General features: G+C 36.4%; 1 long non-coding RNA gene across 2 annotated transcripts; it reads left to right on the forward strand.

The window, feature by feature from the left end:
* The first annotated feature begins 1740 nt into the window (after positions 1-1740).
* Positions 1741-21505, forward strand: LOC103883180. Of its 2 annotated transcripts, XR_002521154.2 has the most exons (4): positions 1741-2450; positions 2572-2690; positions 16270-18430; positions 20076-21505. It is a non-coding gene; the product is annotated as an uncharacterized LOC103883180 (long non-coding RNA). The 2 variants fall into 2 exon arrangements; XR_002521153.2 differs by having other exon boundaries at positions 1741-2690.
* The last annotated feature ends 6299 nt before the right edge of the window (positions 21506-27804 follow it).

The following is a 27804-nucleotide window of genomic DNA, read 5'->3' on the forward strand; positions in this document are numbered from 1 at the left end:
ATACACTCTACCTAGAAAGCATTCCTTTTACTTCATAGAAATTCAGTTTTCTTGTTAATTGCCACAGTAGCCTTTACAGAAAACATACCACGACTGGCTCCTCTGATGATTCTTTCATCTGTTCGGCCTCCTCTCACAATCCATGTGTTCAATTTATACTGTGTTAATTTGTACAGTGAATAATGTTGCTTTGTACATGTTTTTTCCTTTAGGTCTTTAAAAGTATATGTATTCCATCTCCCTGACTACATTGCAAACTTTAAATGGGGAAATCACATATGTATATTAGCTTTCCTATTTCCTTTCTCCCTCCTACTACTTGTTTTGGTACTCTAAGATAGTGTACTCTTTGATGTACTGAAATGTAACTAGGAATTTCTCATTGTAGATCACTGTAGTTCATTATTTTAACAGATTATGAATGCCATTTCCATATTTGGGATGCTAAATGTGTTAGATTAAAAACTAAACATAAAAATGAACTAAAATGACTTGCAACAAATATCAATAAATAAAGAAATGCTGTAATTCTATTTTCTCGATATTCAGTTCTACAAAATACTGCCAACGATGATGATGATGATGATCATGATGCTGTTGCCACTACTGCTGATTTTTAGATATGAGGTCTCACTCTGACACCCCTCTATTATTTTTTAAAGGCATATATGTTGCAAATACTGTATAGTTTTTCTTGAATTTAAGTATATTGTGTGATTTTCATTATGTATGTTTAGCATCGTTAGTTCTATGATTGAAGAAATAGAAAATGCAGTTTACAGTGTTGGTTCATTAGAACACACAAGACCCCAACCGTAGCTCTTTGCCTCAGTCACAGGCATTTCATCTGGGCAAGGTTGTGAGATGTCTGGCCCAATCTGCAGGTTTGGCAAAACCAAGTGTCCCTTTCCTTGAATCTGCTCAGTTTCATCAGCCTCTTACCAGCCTCAGAAAAGTTGCCCACTCATTTAAAAAAAGAAGTTATGATTGCCACCAGGCAATTTTAAATATTTATTTTATTAGCTTTTATAACACTGATTTCCTGTTAAAGGCATTAGTGAATATCCTTACAAACTTTTAAGTCGATTGTAGTCTATCAATCAGTTTGTGGGTACCGTTGGCTCAGGTTTGAGATAAATATTTACTGACATCATCAACTTAATATAAGAAAATAATGAATAGTGGTTTTATAATTTGACCTAACTAACCTAATAGCAGAGCTACATTGTTTACTACATATTTTATTAAATGATTTTCAATTCATTTAAATAATTAACAGCACATATTCCACATAGAAGGATCTATTTGCTTGAAAATATTAATATTTATGATTTAGTATTGATATTCCTAACACCTACATTAAATTGAAACTTGTCAATTCTCTTAATAATAGTATAGAAAATATTGAAAATAATTAAAAACTAAATTTGGAATCAATAAAATTACTTTAAGTATTCTTTTTGTTTTATCTGAAATATTAAACATACTTAAAAGAAATATTATTTATTTTCATATAGTTAAAAGAAAATCATTTTTATTATGATTATTTAAACATATTATACTCTACAGTAAAATTTTTATTTACTTAGTTCATTTGTAGCAAATAATCAAAAGAGATGTATACTATACGTATCTTCACATATCTATTTTCCTAGAAGAAGTATAAGAAAAAACAGAAACAGGATAATATATATAAAAATTATATTTGTCTTAATTTTAAAATATGTTGAATATAGTTCATAGAGTACATTAAATAATTTTAAATTGTTAATATGTTTTCAAAAGTGAGCACAGGAATGATTTATGTCTCCTATCAATATATAAAATGTATTTTCTTTAAAAGACAATTTATTAAAAATTAAACATAATATACTACATTTCAGATTTACCTTGTAAAAATGAGTTTACTTTGCATCATGAGGAATTTAAAGTTAAGCGTATTTTCTGATAATAAATGATAATGGCTAAAATAAATCAAAGCAAGATTCAGGAAACTGTTTTAAACTTGTACCTTGTATCACAGGATATTAAAAGAAGATAATTTTCAAATAGTTATTTGTATTGAAGAATTTTAACAACGTTAAAATTACAAATGGCATTTTTGTTGACATATATCTAAATGGGTTCAGAAATTATTAGATTTTCTACTAATTATGAAAAGAAGAGGCAGGTATTAGGTTGTATAGGTAGACTAACTTTCACAGCAATCACTTAAATGGTTTTTCTTAGACTTCAGTGCCCAGTGTTAATGATGGTAAGTTTGTCGTAGATAAAAGGTATTTGTTATTACATTTGAAATAAAGTATTTAAAAATATTATATTCCATGCTCTATTAAAATAAAATATTTTCCATGCAGGGTTCAGGAAATAGAAGTACATTTGGTCAAATAAATCTTAGAATACAAACAGAGTAAAATTTCCCCATGTAACCAAATACATTTTTTGAAGAGGTAAGTCAAAAGCTTTTCTCTGTTGTCTATAATCGCTTGAAAGAAAAATTCATTAATGTTGACTGGGTGCATATTCCATTAATTTCCCTTTCTATCTTCACCTCTTTCTTTGTTGATGAAGCATTCATTTAGGGAGATGTTGTGTCTTGCACTGTTTGTTCATCCTTGATTCTGGATCTAGTAGAGATGAAAGTTGTCCTTAATGTATTCAAATGGAAGCTAAATTCATCTTATTTGAAGGTGAGATGAGAATGGTCTTTGAAATTAAAGCCAATATAAGATAAAGATGGCTTTCCTGAAGTGACTTCATTTGTACTGTTCAAAATATATTGCTTTACAAAAAATTCAGAAGTGACACAAATGATGAGACTCCAGGAACCGTTTGAAACTCTTCTTTCTGACGAATGCTGACCGCCTTTTAATTAGTTAGAAGTGTATCTTCAGTCATTATAATAGACATCAATTATTGGTTCATACTGGGTTTTCAGACAGTATAAAACAGGTGTCTCAGTAAGCTGACCAATTGAATCAGAAATATTGTGGAACTCAACTTAGTATATCATTCTCTTTTTATACCATATTAAGTCAATGCAGTAAACAATTAAAGTAGAACTGCTGATATTAAAAAAAATAAATTGGAACTAAAAAATTACAATGCAGTAAATATGAAGATAAACAGTTCATGACGTTAGTCCTCCATGTTTTTATAATCTTGGAAAAAACACTTCAGCACACTCCATTAAAATCTTATGATTAATGAAAAAAGGATTACAGCTAGATAACATTGCGAAAGGATTAACTTCTTCACTGATATGCAGAACAAATGAAAATCATTGTTTCTGGTTATGTATTCTACACCAAGACAAACAATAAATGTTTGTTTTATGTATTTACGAAAAGTCTCAGAAATGAAATAGTCTATTAAATCGAGTAATAACTGCTGGTTAAATATAAAGGAGTCATTAGTCAGTTATTCCCATTGCTTGCTGGTAGTACTATTTTAGTTCTTAAAGCATGAATACAAATTTACTTGCAGCATTGCACTACATATTAAGAGTTTCTTGGATAAATCAAGAACCAACTAATATAAACATTTAGCTCTAATTGGTTTTGCAGTTTGTAACACTTCGGGACAAGGAATGTGAGGGCCAGAAGAGAAAATACAATAACAAATACTATGAATAGAAAGGGAATATTATCCACTCTGTGTGTGTGTGTGTTTATGTGTGTGTGTGTGTGTGTGTGAGAGAGAGAGAGAGAGAGAGGGAGAGAGAGAGAGCATGGGAAGGAGAGAGAGAGAGGGAGGGAGGAAGGGAAAAGGAAGGGAGCGGGAGATATAAAAAGAGGGACTGAGACAGAGAGAGAGAGGTGCTAGTTTCATTTTATAACCTTGAGGAAATAATTTCATCATTTCACTTAACCTCGTCTATTTTGAACACTGCCCAACATGTCTCAGATACTCCCATCCCCACACTACTTTATGTTTCTTTATTTCATATTCTTACATTTTCCTGGCTTTCTCATACTATTCTTCTGCCCTAAAACTGCTTAATTGTTTATAAGTCTTACAGTCTACCTTCTTAGCCCTTACATTTAGGAAAATGATTTTCTGCTAAGAAAGATTACAGGACTCTTCTAGATTAATGAGTCCACAAATTTATCATCTCCAACCTATACTGGAACCTCAATACTGTGAAAATACTTCTGGCTCAACTTCTACTCCTGCTCCTCCCAGAGTATTTGGAAACTTTCAATAAGCTCTTAAAGACTCTTTTATTCAATATTGTACAAAATGGAGATCACAAATTTTACATAAAAGTCAGTAGGAGAGTTGCCACCTTCCTCCACCTTTCTCTCCTTCTGATTCGTGGTTTATATTACTTTCATAACGATATTTCTGAGATGCAAGTCACTTTATTCATTTTGCTTAAAATTTTCATTGTCTCCTTGTGTTCATTATGATAAAACCTACTCCTAAGCATGATCTTTGAAACCTTTGAAGGACTTTGGAATCTTTCAGCAAATACTATTGATCACCTCCTCTAATGTCTCGCACACTTCTCTGTGCTTGGAACATATCAGTGAACAGTATAGGCAAAGATCCCTGCCTTCATGGAGATTATATTCCAGTGGTGGAAGAGATAATAAGTGATAAATGTAGTATGTAAGTAAATTATCCAGTATGTTACAAGATGACAGATGCTATAGAATTAAAAAGTTGGTCAGGAGTTCAGGGATTGAAGAGGCAGGTTTGATCTAATAGACTGGTCAAGGTCAGTCTTATTCAGATTTGAGTGCATATTTACCTCCACATGCACCCCAATTTCCCATCACAGCGTACTATTTTCCTTTTCCCAAACATATTTTCTTCTGTCGCTGGTTAGCACTGTGGTTTTACGTAGAATGTACAGTTTCCATGAAAGCCTTCTCTTTGCCCAGCCCATTTCTACCTTTTAGTCCACCCTTTGCTGTGACATAATTCCCCCCAAAAAGCTTTCCCTGACTACCCATTTACTCCCAGACAGGTTGGTTGTTCCTCTTCTGTATTACCACAAACTCCTGATGTTTTTTGTAATGATTTATGTATTTTATATTAGGTTTTGCTAGGTTATGCTACAGCAACAAAATAACTCTAAATCTCAGTGGTTTATTTCTCATTCATTATATCTGGGCTATAGCAACTGCAGGATGATTGTGGCTCTGCTCCGTGTTTGTGGTTTTTCTCATTCCAGGAATAACCCATATTTGAAACATATCTTTTTCCTGGTAGAGGGAAAAAAGAAATAGCAAAACATGTAACAGCTCTTAAAATTTCTGCCCAGGTGTAGCATACATCACTTATGCTCATATTCTGTTGGACAAAACAAGTGACATGGTGAAGCCCAAAGTCAATGGAGTGGAAAAGATTCCCACAGGGAATCCTTTCAAGTTGTATGGCATGGGATGGGATGGGAGATAGAATGCTCTTATAGAGTAATTAGGATCAATCTACTCTACCATACTTGCATATCTTTCACAGTAGACTCTGGGCAACTTGACTTAAAAGTTTTGGGGATTTCATCATCAAGTATATTTCCTGGTACCTAACAGCAGCTGAATAAAAAGCTTTAAAAGTGAAATGAGAAAAAGAAGAAGGGAACTAAGATTTATTTATTTATTTATTTATTTAGAGATGGAGTCTCACTCTGTTGCCCAGATTGGAGTGCAGTGACAAGGTCTCAGCTTGCTGCGACCTCCGCCTCCTGGGTTCAAGTGATTCTCCTGCCTCAGCCTCCCAAATAGCTGGGATTACAGGCACCTGCTACCACTCCCGGCTATTTTTTTGTATGTTTAGTACAGATGGGGTTTTACCATGTTGGCCAGGCTGGTCTCAATCTCCTGACCTCGTGTTCCGCCCACCTCAGCCTCCCAAAGCACTGGGATTACAGGCGTGAGCCACCACATCCTGCCGGGAACTAAGATTTATTTCATATCTTGTACCAGACACAGCTATGTTTTTTAATCTCATATTACAAATGAGGCAAATGAGATTCCTAGGTAAAATAATGTGAATGACACACAGTTAAGAAGCAGTATGTACAAAATTGTAACTACCGTCTGTCTGACTTTGAAGCCGCTTTGTACTTCACCATCCTGTCTTTGTAGAAGTATACTATCTGCAAATCTTATGTAGTGATTGCTTAATATTAAGGAAAAGAAATAGATATCATAGTACTAGAGAATGGTGATTATATTTCTGCAACAACTCTTGCGTTTGACCTATTCTGATCATACCTCCTACCATTTTTCTATTTCAGACATTTGTGACATCCATTTAGATTTCCATAATAACCCCTTAATTATTCTCCTTTCTCTCTAGGTTCCATTCTATAAGTAATGTTTCTAAAGTTATGTTCCTAAAGCATATCTTTTATCAAGCCATTTTTCTGTTCAAACGTGTTTTAAGGTTTCTAATTATCTACACTCCAAACTTTAGTTTATGTTTTTAACCTACACAGTCTCACCGTTCTTTCTCAGCTACCTATGCTGAACTATTTAAATCTTTATAATCAGAAAACTAGATTAATGTTGCCAAATACACTTTGCTTTCTCTGCTTGCTCCATCTGGAATAACCCTTCTTTTGCCTTCAATTAAAGAAATGCACTTCAACTTGTAGACAAACGCTGCTTATTCCATAAACATAGTTCAATCCCCAAGTGATCTCTTCCTCCTCTTTCCATGTACATTGTAACTATAAAGTGACTAAAGTTATTGAGGATTATTTGGAGTGATTGTCAATAGGATAATCATCTTCAGATATTTGAAAGGCTGTTAGCTGGAAGAACAATGGATTTTTTGTAGTTCCAAAGGGAAGAAAAAGAACAAGGATGGATATGTTATGGAAGAATGGATTTCAGCAACTTTAGTATCTGCTTCAAGAAAGTAAATTCTTTCTTCAAAGGAAGTGTTTAAGCAATATCTAGATGCTTCCTGATTGCAGATATTATGGTTTGAACCTCATTATTCATCTCATAGTAGTTTGTATCTGTGGTATGTTCCCTACTAGACTTGAGCTCTTTATAAATAAGGACTTCTGTCTTGATTATATTTGTGTCTCATAGACTTCATTAGATTGGCTTTGTTATGCAAAAAGTATATGGACACACATGACACAAATCCCACGCGGTATAAATATAAAAGAGGTTTTATTGAGAGAAAAACTTGCAGGCAAACAAATACCAGAGCATGCATCATTCACCAACCTCTTACAATCCTAATAGAAGTGGGTGTATACTGTTCAAAGTTTGGCTACATGCACTATAGAAAGTGACCCAGCTGAAGGGGCGCCAGTGGCAGGATACATCTAGTGAAGCATAAATTCTCTGCTAGAGAAACGGACATTCCGAAAAAGGAGGAGCCTCTGAATCTCAGCCTCTGATATCAATTTATTCTTCCTTCGAGCTAAGATCTGCTGAAGCGACTTTTTGCTAAGTTATCAAAAGTGTTGAAAAAAATAGGTCACCATGATATTAAAATCTATTTCTCTTTATACATGAAATTCCTTTGAACAAAACAAATATAACCTAGCAGTGGTACTGAAAGAAAAAGACAGTAAATAGATGCTTACCATTCTTATATTTTTATTTGACAGCAGAAAAGAGGGTAGAAAATGGAGAAAAAAAAAGGACTTTTGTGTCCAGTTAGAAATTAATAGTTAATGTGATCAGTAGGAAGTGTTTCAAATCTTTATCAGTTGTAAGAAATAGAAAACAGTGACTCTGGCTAACTACAAGAAAGGGGAAGTATTTCAAGGACCATAACAGAATGGGTGAGATGACTTCAGATGGGCTTGTGAGGTGCACAAACTGAGGTACTGGCAGAGGAATTAAAGGAAGGAAGCTAAGAAAAAACTCTAGGGAGAAGAGCAGACTGGTCAGCACAAGCACATGCTACAACAGAAATGAACCTTGAAAACATTATGCTAAGTGAAAGAAGCCAAACACAAAACCCTACATATTGCATGATTCCATTTATGTGAAATATTCATTGTATGTAAATACATAGTAATAGAAAGTAGACTCGTGGTACCAGAGGCTGGAGAGAGGGGAAAACGGAGAGTAACTGTTTAATGGGTATCGAGTTTCCTTTTTTATTATTTTTATGTGTGTGTGTGTGTGAGACAAATCTCACTCTGTTGCCCAGGCTGGTTTGTAATGACACAATTTCAGCTCACTGCAACCTCTGCCTCCCGGGTTCAAGCAATTCTCTTGCCTCAGCCTCCTGAATAGCTGGGATTACATGTATGTACCACCACGCCTGGCTAACTTTTGTACTTTCAGTAGAAATGGGGTTTCACCATGTTGACCAGGCTGGTCTTGAACTCCTGACCTCAAGTGATCCACCTTCCTCTCCCAGAGTGCTGGGATTACAGGCGTGAGCCACAAGTCCCAGCCCAAGTTTCCTTTTGACATAATTAAATGTCTTAGAGCTAGACAGAGGTGATAGTGGCACAACACTGTGAGTGCACTAAATGTCAATGAGTTGTTCACTTTGAAATGGTTAACGGTTAGTTTTATGTTGACATTAAAACATTTTACTTCAATTAAAAAAAAAAGACAGATTGACTCTGGGAGAAATGAAATTCTAACAATTTATTTGTTTTTCTCTGTACTTGCCCAAGATTAAAACTTCTCAGTTTTCAGGCCAAATTTAGGTCATGTGTCCTCCTTTTTGTTATATGGGGACATTGAAAGGAAGTATCCACCCCCTTAGGCTTCTTAGTGAGAGGTAGGCTTCAGGATTTCATGGGCCCCCAAGATTAGAGAGACAAGGGGAAAGATGTAATTTTCCCAAATAATAGCAATTCTATTAGTAATGCATAGTGAACACTAGGCATACAGAAACTCCCCTAAAATACCCCTATATGAGGAAAAAAAAAAAAAAAAAAAAAAATCTGGCGTCTGTGAACAAAATTGATAAGATGTCTTAAGAAGAAGAATCTTCAAACATATTTACTACAATTTTTAGAGTCTAGCTTTTTCTTAAAAATATATGTGGGCCAGGCACGGTGACTCCCGCCTGTAATCCTAGCACTTTGGGAGGCCGAGATAGGTGGATCACTTGAGGTCAGGAGTTCAAGACCAGCCTGGCCAATATGGTGAAACCCCGTCTCCACTAAAAATACAAAAATTAGACAGACACGGTTGTGTGTGCCTGTAGTCCCAGCTACTTGGGAGGTTGAGGCTGGAGAATCGCTTAAACCTGGGAGGTGGAGGTTGCAGTGAGCCAAGATCTGAGATCACACACACACACACACACACACACACACACACACACACACACATATATATATGGTTGTTCTGTATGTAAAGCAAGTGCTTTGGAATACTCAAATAGTGAAAATTAAATTCGATTCCCTTTGAATAGCTACTAGAACATATATTGTGCAGAATTCAGAGAATAAACGGAGATGGCATACAGCCTCTTGTGAAAACAGTATAGGAAGAGGGGCATAGCAATTAGTTCATTTTTCACAAATCACATTTCTTAAAATTCTTTGAGGAATTGTTTTAATTAAAACTTGGGGATTTAGATTGGTTTTCTTGAGGTGTTTGAGAAGTCTTAAGGGGGATTATTGAGAAAAACTAAAGATAAATTGACACTTGATTTTTAGGACACAGAGAGTATAAAGAATTCAGCTTCAGGTTATGTCTGCTTCTATTTCTGTGTCTAATATGAACAGCATGCAATGATGCTTATTCTCTGTGGCAACTATGAAAGTTGCACCAGAAAAAGTTTTTAAATTTTGTACAAAAATTGAATATAATCCCATCAATGTGGCTGTTTTATGTGTAAAGGAAATAGCTTGGTTAGTCTGTATTTATTGCAAGGAATTTACCTGAAATGCAGGTGACCTGCACTGTACTCTATACTATAGTAATGCATCAGGCAAGTGTTCATCCAAAAGGAAGGAAATTAATATGAACTTTCTAATACACAATACGATTTTTTTTTTCTTGGAACACAAGTCAGAAAATGTACAGATTTAGACATCCATATAACAGAGTAAAAGAATCATTGGGTATGAATTCCAAATACTGCAATTTGAGTACTGAAGGCTATTGACTTACCTTTGCAAACTGAAGCAGGGCATCTGACTTCTCTGTAACTTAGTTATCTGCCTTAAAGTAATGTTGTGGAAAGTAACAGATAAGTGTTATTTGTTTATAATAAATTTTTATTTTTGGAATCTTTCTCAGAAAACATGGATCATGTTTTTAATGTTGTTTGAGATAAAAGGAGGGGATAATCAGAGTAGGTTAATGTCATGAATTACCCATTCTACTAAAAAGCTTATTCCACAAATTAATGTCTTTCCATTGGCAAAATCACACATTAGCTACTAGTGTGGGAGAATGTAATCTACCGCTAGTAAATTTTGACCGTGAGTTACCCTTGTTATCATCTCTTACTATCTTTTCACCATACACTTTATACACAGTGAGTTCATTTAACACTGGTTCCTGGTTCTAGTCTACTTATCTTCCATAATGAAATTCACAGTGTTAAAATAAAATGAAAGCCAAAAAAAAAACAACCCAGTGTGAAATCTGTAGGTGACAAGGTACAACAGTAGGACAATGGGAATGAAACCAGTAATGTTAAATAAGTACAGATGGAGAGTGGTGAGCAGTCACTTATTCTTTGGGATGGTGAGGAATGAGATGAGAATTGACAGATGTGTGATAGAGGGGAGGGGAAGATGAAAGGAAGACTAGAGAGACTGTGCTGAAGGTGAGGAATGGGAGGACAATCAGGATCAGTATCCAAGCACAATTGGTTGTACTTAGATTCTATTTTAGATTATGTCAAATAACACTTTTAGCCATGTAGCTATTTGAAACTGGCATTTAATTAGTGAATTACAAGCAAGAAATAACAAAGTGACATGGAAGCACTTAAGAATAAAGCCATCATTAGTTCTTTAGCAGTTTATACTTGTAAAAGTTTTGTATTGTCCTTTATTAAACCTTCACAATATTACTGTGAGAAAGATGGATAACAAGAACTAGCTACTCTCTCTTCCATGTGGACTAAACAAAAGGAAATTGGTTTGTAGTTGAGTAAAAATGTCTTGGCTAAAAAGCCCATAGCTGTGCTGTAAAGTATTTCCTAAATGAATTGCCCATTTTAGTAAATGGCTATTGAACGTACTGATCTTCGTTTTTACAACACATCAGCTTTATGCCAAGGTGATTACATTCTAAGACCTAGGGTTTAACCTAGACATAGAAGGCAAAGTCAGCTTTCTACAGTGTATGTTTGGCACTCTCTCGCCCTAAAATTTTCCTTCTCATGACTGTCATATTTCTTGAAATTGTCACATCTTTTATTCTTTCGGATTAGTCACTGAGGGCCCCCACAATGGAAAATAATGTCTGCTTTATGCTATACATTAAATTTAGACATCTATATTTACACAGATAATTTTTCAGAATAATTCCCAATCATCTAGAAAAATTTCAAGAGAAAGGAATATAGGACAGGTGGTTTTCAGCGTAGCAGGGAAGTGAATCAGGAATCATTTAAGACAAGAGCCACTTGGATGGAATTCCCCAGTGGTGACTTGGGAGCATGAATATCTCTGGTGAAGGAGTCCAGCCATTTGAAATTATAAATGGCACATCTAGTAATTGAATTAGCCATTCAACAAATATTTATAGAACCCATATAATGCATTAGGCACTGATCCTTGGTGCTGAGGATAGAGTAGTTAATAAGACAGACAAAAATCCCGGTCCTCATAGAGCTTAAATTCTAATGGGAGAGCTAGACAATATACAAAGATAAATGAGCAAAATATATATAGTATATTAAATATTGGCATGTGTTAAGGAGAAAAATAATGCAAAGTAGGGGATAAAAAGTGTGTGTGTGTGTGTGTTTCCCAGAAAGGAGAGTTATCTCATGGGAAAGGCTAAAGAAAACCAGGAAATGAACCATCTGAGGGAAGATCTTTCAAGCAGAGGAAACAGTCAAAGGCATTTGATAATATCATGATGGTGTAAGGAAATAGAAGTTTCAAAATGAGTGATGAAACACTGAAATAACTTCTTTAATAATTTTGCTAATGCCAGTCTTTTCTTGAATCACGTCTTCGAATAAGCATACAGACAGCAGTGCTTGCATTATTTCACCACTTACTTTGCTACCCAGCTCTCTGGTGCTTTACTAAAAGTATTATTATCTATAGGCACTCTCCTAAAAATCTCATCTCTCTCTTCGGCCCATACCTCTATATCCATCTATTTATCATTTGACTCTTGGTTTCTCCATGTCTGGAAATGGATTTCCTTGTCAACTTTTGTGACCCTTCCACTGTTTCACCACCAATATCTTTGATTTTCAGGTCCTTTACTTTTTGAGAAAAAGCAGTCTATAACTGCCAATCTGTAATAATTCCTGTCACCCTTGCCTTGAATTAGGTCTTCTTCTATCATCTGGATTCAGGAACTACCTTTTTCTTCTCTCACAGCCCATCACTCCTCCCTATTGACTACCATTGTGCTCCATATACACAGCAGCTGGGGATGTGTGTGGGGTGGAGGCACCTGATGAGGACATGGCCATTGCCTCTTACTGTATCTTGGTACTGTTCTGATGCGTGGGCATCTTCAAACTGTGCAATGGACAGCTCTACTGCAGCACCACTACCAGCTGCTCCAGATGTCTGCTGAGCTTCTTAAAGTCAAGACAATACCATTTCTTTCCAGGAGATCTGGAGCCCTTTATCTCAGCTTTGTTAGTATTTCCAAAATTCTACTTGATCCGAGGAATGTTAAGGATGGTTCTAGACTGATACCTATCTGGGTACAAACTTCTTAGAGGAAGGTAACTTTTCCTTTTAAAATTCTCGAATAAATCCAAGCACTTTGGGAGGCCAAGCCAGGCAGATCACAAGGTCAGGAGACTGAGACTATCCTGGCTAACACGGTGAAACCCTGCCTCTACTAAAAATACAAAAAATTAGCCGGGCCTGGTGGCAGGCGCCTGTAGTCCTAGCTTCTAGGGAGGCTGAGGCAGGATAATCACTTGAATCCAGGAGGCAGAGGTTGCAGTGAGCCGAGATCGTGTCACTGCACTCCAGCCTGGGGGACAGAGCCTGACTCCGTCTCAAACAAAAACAAAAACAAAAACAAAAACAAAAAAAAAAAGAAAGAAAGAAAGGAAGAAAGTCTCAAATGATTTTTCTCTAGATAATGGGCTTCTTGCCTGCTTTTCTGAGGGAGGCTACCCTTAAGGACTCCATGATAATTTATCTCTTAAGGGAGGTTCTCGGTAGGAAGACTTGGTCATGAATACAAAAGTACTTTTCTGGCAACACTCTTGTTGAGAAAATGAGAGAACCATCTTTCCTTCCCCAATTTCAACATATAAATTTCATATCTGATGAGACATCCAGCCTTACAATAGTAAAAAAAAAAGTGTTCTAAATTCTTAAGGAGTTTATAACCTAGTTGAGAAGAATAGAGTTATACTTACCTTAAAGGGAGGAACACTGTCTTACATCCCTTTGGAGTCTCTTCATTCAAGGCTCACCACTATTTGTTGAGGATATTGCTGAATAAAGTAACTAAGAGAAGATGATGTATTAAGTCATAGATTTGTAAAATGTAAAAAAGGTCATGTAAGTGGAGATATCCAAATAGGAAACAAAGGTAAGTAAGGCATAGTTGAGCTCTTTTGACCTAAAGTGCAGATTACATTGTCATCTATATAGTGATGAGAGCAAAAAAATACAGATTGGTATTTTAAAAGAAATTAGTTCTAGTTAAATGTTATACTACATTGTGTTTCAACAAGTAATAATGGTAATAATAAAATATTTTCTTTATTGAGTGATAATTACGTGCTCAAATTTTGTTCCAAAAGCTCCTGGAGTTATCTCACTTAAGCCTTTCAACAATCTTATGGTATAGATGGTGTTGTTATTTTTGTTTTACAGATGAGACTCAGAGTAGCTTACTTGTCCAAGATTATACATTATATGGTGGAGCTTAAATTAGAACTTAAGAAGTTGAATTTCAGAGATTGTGCACTAAAGAAGACAAAAAACTGATGGCTATTGCTATTTTTATATTGCTATATATGGCTGATTTGTTTGCTTATTTTTGAATGTATGTATGCATATGTATAGATGTTTGTTTAGTACTGCCTCTGATCCATTAACTAATCTTGTCTTTAGTGAGAGGACAGTTATAAGATCCTAGGTTTATAGCACGGAGTCTTAACATTGTTGTGTTCTATTCTTGACTCATTCGGGTCTTATACCTAATCTGAGGGACTGAGCATTTGCTTGGTGAACCACTTCCAGGATCTTGTTCCTCAATATTTCCATTTTGGTTATCTGGGCAGCATCCCCATTCTGCCTTTGCATGCTGCAAACTATCCCTATTACCAACACTCTATTTTCCTATTTCATGAGTTTTCCAACTATTCCAACTATATAAGTTTTCACAAAGCCCAGTTTGAAATTATTCCTTCACCACCTGAGAGAATACAACCAAGACACTTTTCAGGTAGTAACATCTACAGGTCTCGGTGATTGACTGGGTCAGGCATGAGGAACAACTTGGCTCAGGGGTGAGGAAGAACTGTCTCCAGTGCTACTAACACTTCCTTACTAGCTAAATAGATAGGATATTGGACATTAGACCTGCCCTTGGACATCAGACTCCAAGTTCTTCAGTTTTTGGACTCTTGGACTTATACCAGTTGTTTGCCAGGGGCTCCCAGACCTTCAGCCACCGACTGAAGGCTGCACTGTTGGCTTACCTGTTTTTGAGATTTTGAGACTCGGATTGGCTTCCTTGCTCCTGAGTTTGCAGAAGGCCGATTGTGGGACTTCACCTTGTGATCATGTGAGTCAACACTCCTTAATAAACTTCCCTGCATACATACATCTATCCTACTAGTCCTGTCCCTCTAGAGAACCCTGAATGATACAGTTGTGGTTCTTCTGTGATATGGTTTGGCTCTTGTCCCCACCCAAATCTCATCTCAAATTGTAATTTCCACATATTGAATATTGAGGGAGGACCCTGGTGGGAGGTGATTGGATATAAGGGTAGTTTCCCCCATGCTGTTCTCATGATAGTGAGGAAGTTCTCATGAGACCTGATGGTTTCAAAAGTGGCAGTTTCCCCTGTGCTCTCTCTTTCTTGCCACATGTAAGACATGCCTTGCTTCCCCTTCACCTGATGATCTGAGGTGGAACAGTTTCATCCCGAAACTATTACCACCCTGTCCTGCGTCCATCTATGGAAAAATTGTCTTCCACGGAACTGGTCTCTGGTGCCAAAAAAGTTGGGGACCTCTGGGTTAAAGAAATAAAAAAGATTCCTTACTCTATAGATAATCATTCTATGCTTATATATTTTCAGAATTATATTTTGTGAACTTTTCCTAAAGTGCTATATAATTTAAGAATAACGAAGAGGTAAATTCTTTCTTATAAACTTAAACATACCTATTGGACAGGCAGTTAAGTCTCATTGATCTTTCTAAATATATTTACAATAATCAAGTTTGTACCAACATATATCCTATTCTATGTATAATATTTCAATTAACTTTCCTATAGATATATTTGGTCACCCCTTTTGGCATCTTTCTTCTCATGGAATGCAAGCAAGTTGCTATCTGTGCTGCCTTTGTGACTGTACAGCTGGATAGATGGGACACTAATACAAGGATTAGTCCTGATTTTGCTAAGAAATGTTTGACTTTCATCATTTGGAAAATTATTTTTAACACTACTTGGTGATGACAACTCCACCTTTCTTCTGAAATATGTCTGCCCCACTGAAAGCTAAACATCTTCAATAATAGGCTTGTGTATTGCTTGATAGCAGGGAGTGTACCTTTTTCTTTTTGATAACACTTGGCATAATTCCTAGGATGCAATAGGTTCTTTATGGTATTTGTGAACTAATGGAACAGTTTTAACTATTTTGTATTTATTGGGTGTGATCCATAAGTCTCAAGACACAACAGGTGTGTCTCAACACACCTGTTGATGTGGCTGTTTATTATCCGATGATATAAAACATATCCAGTTCAGAAAGGAACCACTGGTGGTGCATTTTGCAAATGAGCCACTCCTAAAATATTTTAACAAATATTTATTTCTTCTTTCTAGGTTAACCTCAAATGCTTCCAGAAAGCATTTTTAAAGACAGAATTAATCATTTACGTCTATCTTTCTAGCAAACTGAAAGTGCAATAGAATCTGTATGTTGAACATAATTTATGTGACTTTTTCTTTTGCCTTTCTAGACTACATTCCGTTGAAGAGATCTTTCTACTTTGATGTAAATTAAGACTTCTTCCTGAAGAAGACTGAAATAATATTAAGTATTCAAGAACAGAATTTTCAATAAGTTAATTGTTTGGTTTTTTCAGTGATTGGGAATTCAATGTTCAAATTCCATTATATCTATTGTTAGCATAGACTTGGGAGTCTCATCCATTGACTTTTCCATAAGGGTTCTAGATAGAAAGAGGATAGAGAAAAAGCCTGTCCCTTTCTGGTCCTGTAGAAATGTTGCAGGAAAAACAGAGATGGGAGAACGTGATGAAAAGATTCATTCTTTCTGTTAGTAAAGGTATCAGTGGGAGCAGAATGAGATTTTGCCCCTGTCCCCCAACCTCATCCCCGTTTGGGACCCTGGGTTTGCGGGCCCTCTCATATCTTTTCCTTGTACCATCCTGGCTTGGACTCAGCCATAACAGCTGACTGTTAAAGTTTTAAAAGCACAGCCTGAAATTTTATATTTCCAACTCACTCTTACCCTTTCCTGTGTATTATAGGCCCCAGGGTAGCTAAGAGTCTGACTGGCGGCTTGCCAAAACTTGGCAGTGTAGTAGAGTTTCTGTGCTGGACCACCTAGGCTGGTACTCAGCTTAGCATTTATAGCAATGATATGAGTGAATGTGAAGCTGAACCTGCTAGGGCAATAATACTGGCACATTGTAGAGGCTGAAAGAATGGTTCACAATTTCCTTGCTCAGATTCTGGTGTTGAAGGACCACAGAGCACCCAGAAAGCAGGCAATTGGAAACATTAACGGGAGACGGGAGGATCCAGACTTCTTCACTAAAGGAGCCTCCCCTATCCCTGTCACCGTTATCCCACACCCACTTGCTGTATTGGAGAGGAACCTGGGAGGTGGTACAAAAGGGTGAGAAATCTGAGAGATTGAAAACAGCTTCCTGGACTTACTGAATATTACCAAAATATATTTTTTCACTTGTTATTTTGGACTAAGTTTTAAATTGGATTGGACCATCAGTTAATGCTTCTCCCAAGAAACCACAGATGGGGCCTGTTGAAGGAGAGCAGATCAGCTATAGACAAAAATAAAGAAACTGTATATTCTCTAAGAATTACATTTTATAACTCGGTTTTACACTTTAATTGAAGTAAGTTGAAATTTATTCTCCTCAAATGTTTAATTTATGTATCTATTCGTTCTTTTCATATTCTTACGCACTTATCTCTGTATTAGTCTGCTAGGGCTGCCATAACAAAATTCCACAGTCTGAGTGGGTTAAACTACCGAAATTTATTATTGTACAGTTATGGAGGCTGAAAGTCCAAGGTCAGGGTTCCAGCAGGGTTGGTGTTTGGTGAGGCCTCTCTCCTTGGCTTGTACATGACTGTTTCTCATTGTGTCCTCACATGGGCTTTTCTCTGTGTGCATGCACTTCTGGTATCCTTTCTGCTTTTTATAAGGGCACCAGCCCTATTGGATTAGGGTCCTACTCTTATGAACTCATTTAATCTTAATTATCTCCTTGAAGACCCTATCTCCAAATACACAGTTCATTAAGGGATGGGGCTTCAACATACAAATTTGGGTGGGGTGTAGGGGACAATTCAGTCAATAACACTGTTCATTCCTCTACTAATTATCTGAAAACAGAGACCTCATCATTATATTCATACTCTCTAGTCTGGTGACTGACACGTGGTAGGTGCTTAATCAATGAGGAATATACACAGAGGAAAGTAACATACGTAGAAAAGTAGTATGATGTGGCAATTCAAAGCACAGAATTTTGAAAGTATGGTTCAAGTTCCAGCTCTACCTGTGATCCAGGCCCAGTTTCTATATCTGTAAAGCAGCATAATAATTTCTCTCCTGTAGAATTGTAAATAGATTAAATGAGCATCTGGTAAATTATGGGTGCTCAATAAATGTTACTTCTGATTATTATTTAGCTGTGCTTCATTTTATCAGCCTACTCTCACTTGCACATCAGTTAAAGCTAACACCGTTCTTTTCTGGTAAGCAGGATCCAAGCATCCTAGATTGTAATCAAGAGCTGCAGACATGGGAATAGAGTGAACATGCCATGGAGCTGTCGTCCTGGGCAATTGTTCTCCAGGGATTGTTTCAGTCCACTTGGAGGCGATATTTTGGCCCTCATAATGGTAATATTCTTAGTGTTTTCAGGCAAAGTTAGGCTGAATTAATTTTAGAGCTGACCCACTTACATATTTTTTACTTCAGACTACAGCAGCTGAACAGCTAAATTGGACAATTTACAAACTATATTATGGCTTATGTGGGCCAGGACACTCTTGAAATAGGACCAAGAGGCCCGAGAGTCCAAGTGAGCGGTTGCATGACAGATTCAAAATATCAATTAAATCCTTAACTCTTGGTCTTCTGCAGCAAATTTAGCAATTTGTAGGGGGAAGGAAAGAGAACATTTCATATTCTTATTGGGGAATCACAAACAGAAACCGAAAAATCAAATCTAGAATGTCAGAGAATAGTTATTAAATAAAAAGAAATTAGGTCATATTTCAATTACACTGAACTATATGTACTTGCTAAGCTTAGATTTAAGAAACATTTGAACTTATTGGGTAAACTTACAGGCTCTTCAGTTCAGAGTTCAGGCAGGTACAGGACTCATTCTTTTTTCTTTCTTTCTTTTTTTTTTTTTGGTGTGCTGTGGGGTGGTGGAGTCCTGCTCTGTCGCCCAAGCTATAGTGTGGAGTGCAGGGGCACAATCTCAGCTCACTGTAACTTCTGCCTCCCAGGTTCAAGTGATTCTCCTGCCTCAGCCTCCCCAGTACCTGAGATTACATGCATGTGCCACCATGCCCAGTTAATTTCTTGTATTTTGAGTAGAGATGGGTTTTCACCATGTTGGCCCGGCTGGGCTTGAACTTGTGACCTCAAATGATCCACCCACCTCAGCTTCCCACAGTGCTGGGATTACAGGTGTGAGTCACAATATCCAGCCGATATAGGACTCATTCTTAACCTCCAAACAGTATTTGTAAAATTTTTTACCGTCTCCACCATGAATCTTTAAGAAAAACTTCTTTGAACTAAAATAATCTCTTTTCTCCAAACTCCCAATTAACACTTTATCTGTACCCTTCATATGTCACTTTCATCATTCAGTGCAATATGGTTTCTTTTGCCTCTTTCATCCTCCTCACTCTGCTGCCTTCCTTGAAGTCAAGAGTTGCAACCAACTTATCTTTGTATCTCTTGTAGTCGTGTACATGGAGTCTTCCACATACTAGGTGCTGAATAAAAATAAATTAAATCCAATGTCATCAGCATCTGTGTAGACTGCATTCATTCCCTGCTTCCTACTGTTAGGTAAGACTCCATTAAAATATTTTTCCTACTGAGTTGGACTGGTGCTTACATTTTTTCCCAACAGCACTCAAAGTAGCAACTATCTGTGGCTTGTACTTTGTATGAAATAAAACCTCTTTGCCATTCCGGCTCTTATGTTTCTCTCCAGAGACTTAATATTACATTTTAATTATTCACTTAAACTCTTGTTTTGAAGGATAAATGAAATTAGGTGTTTTCAAATCGGACCAAAGCTATCATTGGTACCTATGAAACAACACATATAATCTATTATATTGATACCAAGTCAGGGCACTATTTTAATATAGGAAAGGTAGCCAGCACCTATCAATTATTGTGACTAAGTATAACTGTAAGTGTGAAATGAATACTGCTTATGAGTTAAATTATGTTAATTGTTTTGATAATTAGACATAGACGTAACCTTGTTTTTGATGATTTTTTTTCATTTAGGGTGAAATAATTCCAAGATGTAGGCCCACCTTTCTCACTGGAGAAGTTAGTTTATTGACTGCTGTATTAAAGATTATGGATTTCTCCTTCACTCTTCCTTTAGTTTAAACATTTATAAAAGTATTTAATACTATAATAATGTTTCTAAGAGAAGTTACAGACCTTTGCTTCAAAGTAAGTAATTTTACTCTTTCTAAAGTTGGATAATACTAATCATGTGATTTACTTTTATGTGTACAATATCTAATATCTTTACATTTCCTTCTAACTATAGTAGTTCTTGGGATATTGGACATTTAGAATTTATGTGGTTCTATAATGTAAAGATATTAGAATTTTGTCTTATCAACCAAACTAAAGAATAATATTACTTCATAGTCTAGGGTTTATTTATTGGCAAACACTTTCTCCCTGTCAAAATTCTATAAGAATCTGATTTGATTTTCTAAGCCTATTAAAAATAATAGGCAAGTCAATAATAATTTAGTGAACAGCTTCTTTTCACTACAACCTTTTTCACATAAAATGAATGAGAACTTTCATTTGGCCACTTATTGGAAGATTAATAAAGTCCTAATCTATTGACATAGAATCAACGTCTACTGCTTTACCTTGGCCTTCTTATTTTATCTAGAGCAAGAACACATTATCATGTGAAAATATTTTTAAATATACATATTTTTAAATTAAATTTTAAATTAAACTCATTTGGCCACTTATTGGAAGATTAATAAAGTCCTAATCTATTGACATAGAATCAACATATACTGCTCTAATTTGGCCTTATTATTTTATCTAGAGGAAGGAGATATTATCATGTGCGAAATTTTTAAGTATATGTATTTTTAAATTAATGGATAAGCCTTTCTATTCAAACAATGGTTAGCTATAGATGTGACAATCTAAGGTTGCCAAGATGGGTAAGTAGTGAATACTGGTGTCAATAACCCTGAAGATATAAAAATGTTCCTTGGTGTTTATCAAAATATTGAACTAATATCTGAATATGGAACACATTTCAATAGCATGCTACTAGTAACAGTTCTGCATAGTTCTAATACAGGAAAAGAAAAATTTGCTTCAAGGACATGTTCATGATTATGGATGTATTGGCTATTTGTTGTCTATACTGTCTGAGAAACATTTTCAAAATACTTTTTACATAGACAAATCTTTAATCACTAATGATTTATAGAGCAAATTGGATAAAAGTACTTTTAATGACAAAACAAAAATTCTATAATTCAAAATGAAGCATAGACACCATTCAAAATTAAAATTACTGAAAAATTAATACAAAAGTTTTTGCAAGTACAGGCTGTTTTTTATCCTTAATGGAGAAATTAGATAATTCACATCTTTATTTTAATATCAGTATCTCACATCCTTTGTTTAACTTTGAAAAATACATTTGAAAACTAAAATAGTATCAGTTCTCAACTTTCTATTATATATTATAATATATAATTATATATTATATTTATAACTTATAAAGTTAATATAACTATTAAAAACTTGTAAGCTTGATGAAACATTTTGTGAGTTTTAATTTATACTAGTTGTAAAGTTCTATTTGCCTATCGTGCATGACTGCAGTTTTTTTTTTTTTTTAAGGTAGGTGAATTAAATGTGTAAAATGCAGAATTAATACCAAAGGACTCCAGAACATCAACATTCAACTTTGTACTTTCTTGAGTCCTACTTTGCTTTTAGTCCCTATTCTATTTTCAGTTCTGTCTTTGTTCTTATGACATATTTTGAACTCTATAAAGAACTTCTATGTAAAGACCTTATAGGGAGTCCATGCATGGAGCCTGCCTGTTACATCCTGGGCAAATAGAGCCCACTGTAATTACCTCTATTTTATAACAGATGAAACTGAGATGCAGAAAGGTTAAGCTGTTTGTGAGAAACCACATAGAAGTAAGCATTCTTGGAGATGGAGATAGAAACCTTTAATCAAGAGGAGGTTAAAATGTCGCAATTCCAAATCTGAAATAGATGGTCTGAAATGGCAGATTCTTAAGAGAGAATAATTAAAGGAGTTGATGCCTCATTGTCTTTAACGATATTCCTTGCTGTTCCATCAAACCATTGAATAGATAAGAGGTGAGCAATAAGTTTCAAGCTGATCTTTTGTATAGCCAGATAATTTAGACAAAAGCTCTTAGGGATGATGTGGAAAGTAAATTCGCCTACCGGGCTTCCAAATGCCTCAAGTTTCAAGAAAGGGTGAATAAGTAACATCTAGAAACATAGAGCAGAACAAAATGATTCTGTATATTCTGGTTTCATTTTGGAAACTTGCAGTGTCGAACCACAGACGAGGTATGCTATGATGATTGTAGTGGTTTGAACCTTGGAAGCAAAGATTGATATGCCACTTCTGAATCTTAGATTGGGCAAATGAACTTTATTCATATTTTATTTTTGTTTCACCTATGCTGAGAATACTTAACTTATAATTATATAATATGAGATGGTTAATCCTCATTCTTGACTGCAATGATTATCATTTCCACTGTTTAAAGAGTAGAAGAAAATTTCACTTTCCAAGTAGGCCTTTCAGACCCTTTACCCCATGTCTGGGGAAGTTCTGGATCAGAAAATTTGTGGCGAACCTTCTCTACCCCTGATTTAAATTCTGATTAGCCTCCTGGAGAAAGGAAATAGGCCATTCCTAAATTTAAAATCTTTACAACCAGGTGGAAGTAGTGACAGTGTGTATTTATGACATCTCCTCTAATGGTTCTAATTATCTGATATCAAGTTTTAACAGATCATTTCCCTCATATCTTCATATTTTATATAAAACCATACGTGAAAAAATGATCTAATGTTATTCTATTTGTTCATGGATTTTAACTGTTTTCCTTTGTACCTGTTTGTGCTTTAAGATTTATCTTTCTCTTTTTTACTTTTTGAGAAGTCTATATAAAACATGATGCAAAGTTATTCTTTAATGCTTCTCATATAATGAGTATATAAGCCTCATATATATGAGACCTTTTTATGGTGGCTATTTAGCTATTCTTTTAAAGGCATTCTTTGAAAAGATGTAAAGCACTCTCCTTTAGACTCTAGCATAGACGGTGGAAAAATCACTTCCAAGTGGGCATGAGCAGAGAAATGATGACAGAACTGTGTGGTAGGCATTCCTTACCAACTGAGGGATCATCTTTGGATGTTCTCACTACCTTGGAATGTGGTAATGATCCTTGTTTGCTTTGCTTGAATTAAGAATAGATTCCACTTCCCTTCAGGAGACTTGCCTGATTTTCAGAGTTGGATTTTGTGAGTCCATCCAATCTTAAGTGTGGGTACTATAAACATATCTGGACATGGCTGGGCATGATGGCTCACACCTCTAATCCCAGCATTTTGGGAGTCCGAGGCAGGAAGATTGATAGAAGCCAGAAGTTTAAGACCAGCCTGGTCAACATGGCAACACTCTAGCTCTATAAAAAATAAATAAATTAGTCGGGTAAGGTGGCTCATCCCTATGGGAATAGCTACTCATCAGGCTGAGGCAGGAGTATCACTTGAACCCAGGAATTTGAGGCTACAGTGAGCTATGACCACATCACTGCACTCCAGTGCAGCCTGGGTGACAGGGTGAGACTTGTTTCAAAAACACACACACAAAAAAAACTCTAGAATAGAAGGGTCTAGCTGCTAATGGTAAGAGGGCACCTTCAGGAGAGGCACAGGGACACATTTTAAGGAGTTTTCTTGATTATTTAATAAGTATCTACTTAACAAGCTCAAGGAAAAAGGCCATTGGATTATGAGCCAGCTGACCAAATTCTGGCTTTGCCTATGCTGCAAGTGCAGTAAAAGAAGGAGGGAAAAAAACTTCCTTCTTCTCTGTAGGCCTTCTTTTTACAATAAAATGACTCAGATAATCTAAATGCCCTCTAGAATCCCTTTCGGTTAAAATATGTTCTAGTGTACAAACATCTACAGGCAAGACTGTATTCTGGAGCTGTGAGAAACATGGTATCATAGAAACACTTTTGCAGATTTTTAATAAGCAGTTTTCACTTTAGCATATCTATAAATAATAGAGAAAATTAAGCTTAAACTTTGAGCCAACCCTACAGTATTATGCAAGCAATGGAAAGATTCCATAATGCTGTCTAATCTATTTAATCTGGACCTGGTGATACCTATGATTCTATCTTCATTGTCTGTTTGTTGGGCATGCAGACTGCAGGACAAGAGCGAAGTACCATTTGCCATGGCAATCCATGGTGTAAATGCCATTAATCAGCAAAGTTCAATGTGATGTATTTTTGATGTAGGCAGATGACCTAAATGGCATGTAGAAAGCTATCTATTAAAATTTTAAAAATTAGAATGTCACAGGTTGGTAAAGTTTAAAGGAAGTAAAAGGAAGAACTGTAATTATTGTATCTAAAAATATTTGTCTAATTCAGAATGGAGAAGTTATATAAGCTAAATTTTCTGTTATAAATTCTGGTTCCTTTGAGGGCACAGAAACTTCCTCAATCATTTTCTAGGTATAGGGCCTGTCATAACAGTATCAATAAGTATTTACTGAATGAAATTTCATAAAATGGAAGTTTTTAGAATTCATCAGTGGTGCCTGTCCCAACATACACATGTATACACACATTGAAAAAATAGGCACAATTCAATATACAGGTTCAATTACAGTATAATAAACTCTGTGGGCCATAAAGTTAGAATTACAAAATTAAAAAGGCCTTGGAGATATTCTAATTGTTTTATGATAACATTTTTTATAATGAAATAACATAACTGGAAATCATGTTTTCATTCTGTGAGAGCTAGAGATGAGAAAGAGTTTTATGTTTAACATTTCTGAGGGAATTATTAAGTTAAAATAAGTTTAAATTCCAGAATTATAGAAAGAATAGTATCAGTTTGTTTTTTTTCCCCCCCCTATTCCTACATCTTTACCCTTTCAACTTCTAGGTACTTATGTTTTATAGAGTTATTTTGGTTGTGGTTTGGGAGTACATGGGAGTTTGTTTTTCAGACAAGTTGATAGAATTTGGGGATGGAAGATGGAAAAATTAGGAGTTAATGGTCTTTACTGAAGTAAGATATATTAATTACAAAAATTAAAAACAAAACAAATCTTTTCCTTCTTTACTTGTTCAATACAAATTGATGGGGAGTGGCCAAGATGGCCGACTAGAAGGAGCTAGTGTGCATGGCTCTCACAAAGAGGAAAAGAAGAGGCAAATAAATACAGCAGCTTCAACTGAAACATCTAGGTCTCGCATTGGGACTAATCAAGGAAACAACTTGACCCAGGGATAATGGAAAAAAGCAAGGCAGGAAGATGGCCCATGATATGGTTTGGCTCCGTGAACCCACCCAAATATCATCTCAAATTGCAATCCACAATCCCCACATGTTGAGTGTGGGACCTGGTGGAAGGTGATTGGTGGATTCCCCTATGCTGTTCTCATGATAGTGAGTGAGTTCTCATGAGATCTGATGGTTTTATAAAGGGCTCCTCCCCCTTCACTCATTTCTCTGTCTCTCAACTGCCACCATGTAAGACATCCCTTTGCTACTCCTTTGCCTTCCACCATGATTGTAAGTTTCCTGAGGCTTCCACAGTCATGCTGAACTGTGAGTCAATTAAAACTCATTTTAAAATAAATTACCCAGACTCAGGCAGTTCTTTGGACTAATACAGTAAATTGGTATCAGTAGTGGGGTGCTGCTAAAAAGGTATTTGAAAATATGGAAGCAACTTTGGAACTGGATAACAGGAAGAAGTTGGAACAGCTTGGCAGGCTCAGAAGAAGACAGAAAGATGTGGAAAGGTTTGGAACTTCCTAGAGACTTGTTGAATAGTTTTGACCAAAATGCTGATAGTGACATGGAAGATGAAATCCAGGCTGAGGTAATATCAGATGGAGATGAACTTATTGGGAACTGGAGCAAAAGTCACTCTTGCTATGATTTAGCAGAGAGATTGGCAGCATTTTGCCCCAGCCCCAGAGGTCTGTGAAAGTTTGAACTCAAGAGACATGATTTAGAATACCTGGAGGAAGAAATTTCTAAGCAGCAAAGGATTCAAGAGGTGACAGAATATAAAAGTTTGGAAAATGTGCAGCCTGATGATACAATAGAAAAGAAAAACCCATTTTCTGGAAAGAAATTCAAGCCAGCTACAGAAATTTGCATAAGTAGCAAGGAGCTAAATGTTAAGAGCCAAGACAATGGGGTAAATGTCTCCAGGGTATATCAGAGACCTTCACAGGAGAGCTTCTCTCATCAAAGGCCCAGGGTTCTAGGAGGAAAAATAAATGGTTTTGTGGGTGAGACCCAGAGGCTTGTTGCTTTGTGCAGTCTCAGGACATAGTGACCTGTATCCCAGCCATGGCTAAAAGGGGCCAAGGTACAGATTAGGCCATTGCTTCAGAGGGTACAAGCCTCAAGCCTTTGCAGCTTCCACGTGGTGTTGGTCCTGCGAATGCACAGAAGTCAAAAACTGAGGTTTGGGAACCTCCACCTAGATTCTAGAGGGTGTATGGAAACGTCTGGATGTCTAGGCATAAGTGTGGTGCAGGGGTGGGGCCTTCATGTGGAACTGATAGGGTAGTGCAGAAGGGAAATGTGGGGTTGTAGGCCCCAGAGTCCCCACTGGGGCACTGTCTAGTGGAGCTGTGAGAAGAGGGCCACCATCCTCCAGACCCCTAAATGGTAGGTCTACCAACAGCTTGCACTGTGCCCATGGAAAATCTTCAGACACTCAGTGCCAGCTCATGAAGGCAGCCAGGAGCAGAAACGTACCCTGCAAAGCTACAGGGTTGGAGCTGGCTAAGATCAAGGAAGCCCATCTCTTATAGCAGCACGTACCACATGTGAGACATGGAGTTAATGTGGTCAGACTACTTTTTAAATTGGGTTCCTGATCCTGATATCATTTTGGAGCTTTAGGATTTAATAACTGCCCTGTTGGATTTCAGACTTGCATGGGGCCTGTAACCCATTTGTTTTGGCCAATTTATCTCATTTGGATTGGGAGCATTTATCCAATGCCTGTACCCCCATTGTATCTAGGAAGTAACTAACTTGCTTTTGATTTTACAGGCTCATAAGCAGAAGGGACTTGCTTTGTGTCAGATGAAACTTTGGAATGTAGACTTTTGAGTTAGTGCTGAAATGGGTTAAGACTTTGGGGGACTGTTGAGAAGGCATGATTGGTTTTAAAATGTGAAAAGACATGAGATTTGGGAGGGGCCAGAGGCAGAATGATATGGTTTGGCACTGGGTCCCTACCCAAAGCTCATCTTGAATTGAAATCCCTATAATCCCCACAGGTTGAGGGTGGGACCTGGTGGGAGGTAATTGAATCATGGGGGCAATTTTCCCCATGCTATTCTCATGATAGTGAATGAGTTCTCATGAGATCTGATGGTTTTATAAGGGGCTATTCCCCCTTCACTCATTTACTCTGACTCTCATTTGCTGCCATGTAAGATGTGCCTTTGCTACTCTTTTGCCTTCTGCCATGATTATAAGTTGCCTGAGGCCTCCACAGACATTTGGAATTGTTAGTCATTTAAAACTCTTTTTCTTATAAATTACCCAGTCTCAGGCAGTTCTTTGTAGCAGCATGGAAACTGAATAATACAGCCCACCTGGGAGCAACACAGAGCCAAGGGAACATCCTCTACACAGAGTAGTGAGTGGATGCACGACTCTGGGAACCCATGAT

Source organism: Papio anubis, chromosome 4 (genome assembly GCF_008728515.1).
Source record: "Papio anubis isolate 15944 chromosome 4, Panubis1.0, whole genome shotgun sequence".
NCBI lineage: Eukaryota > Metazoa > Chordata > Mammalia > Primates > Cercopithecidae > Papio > Papio anubis.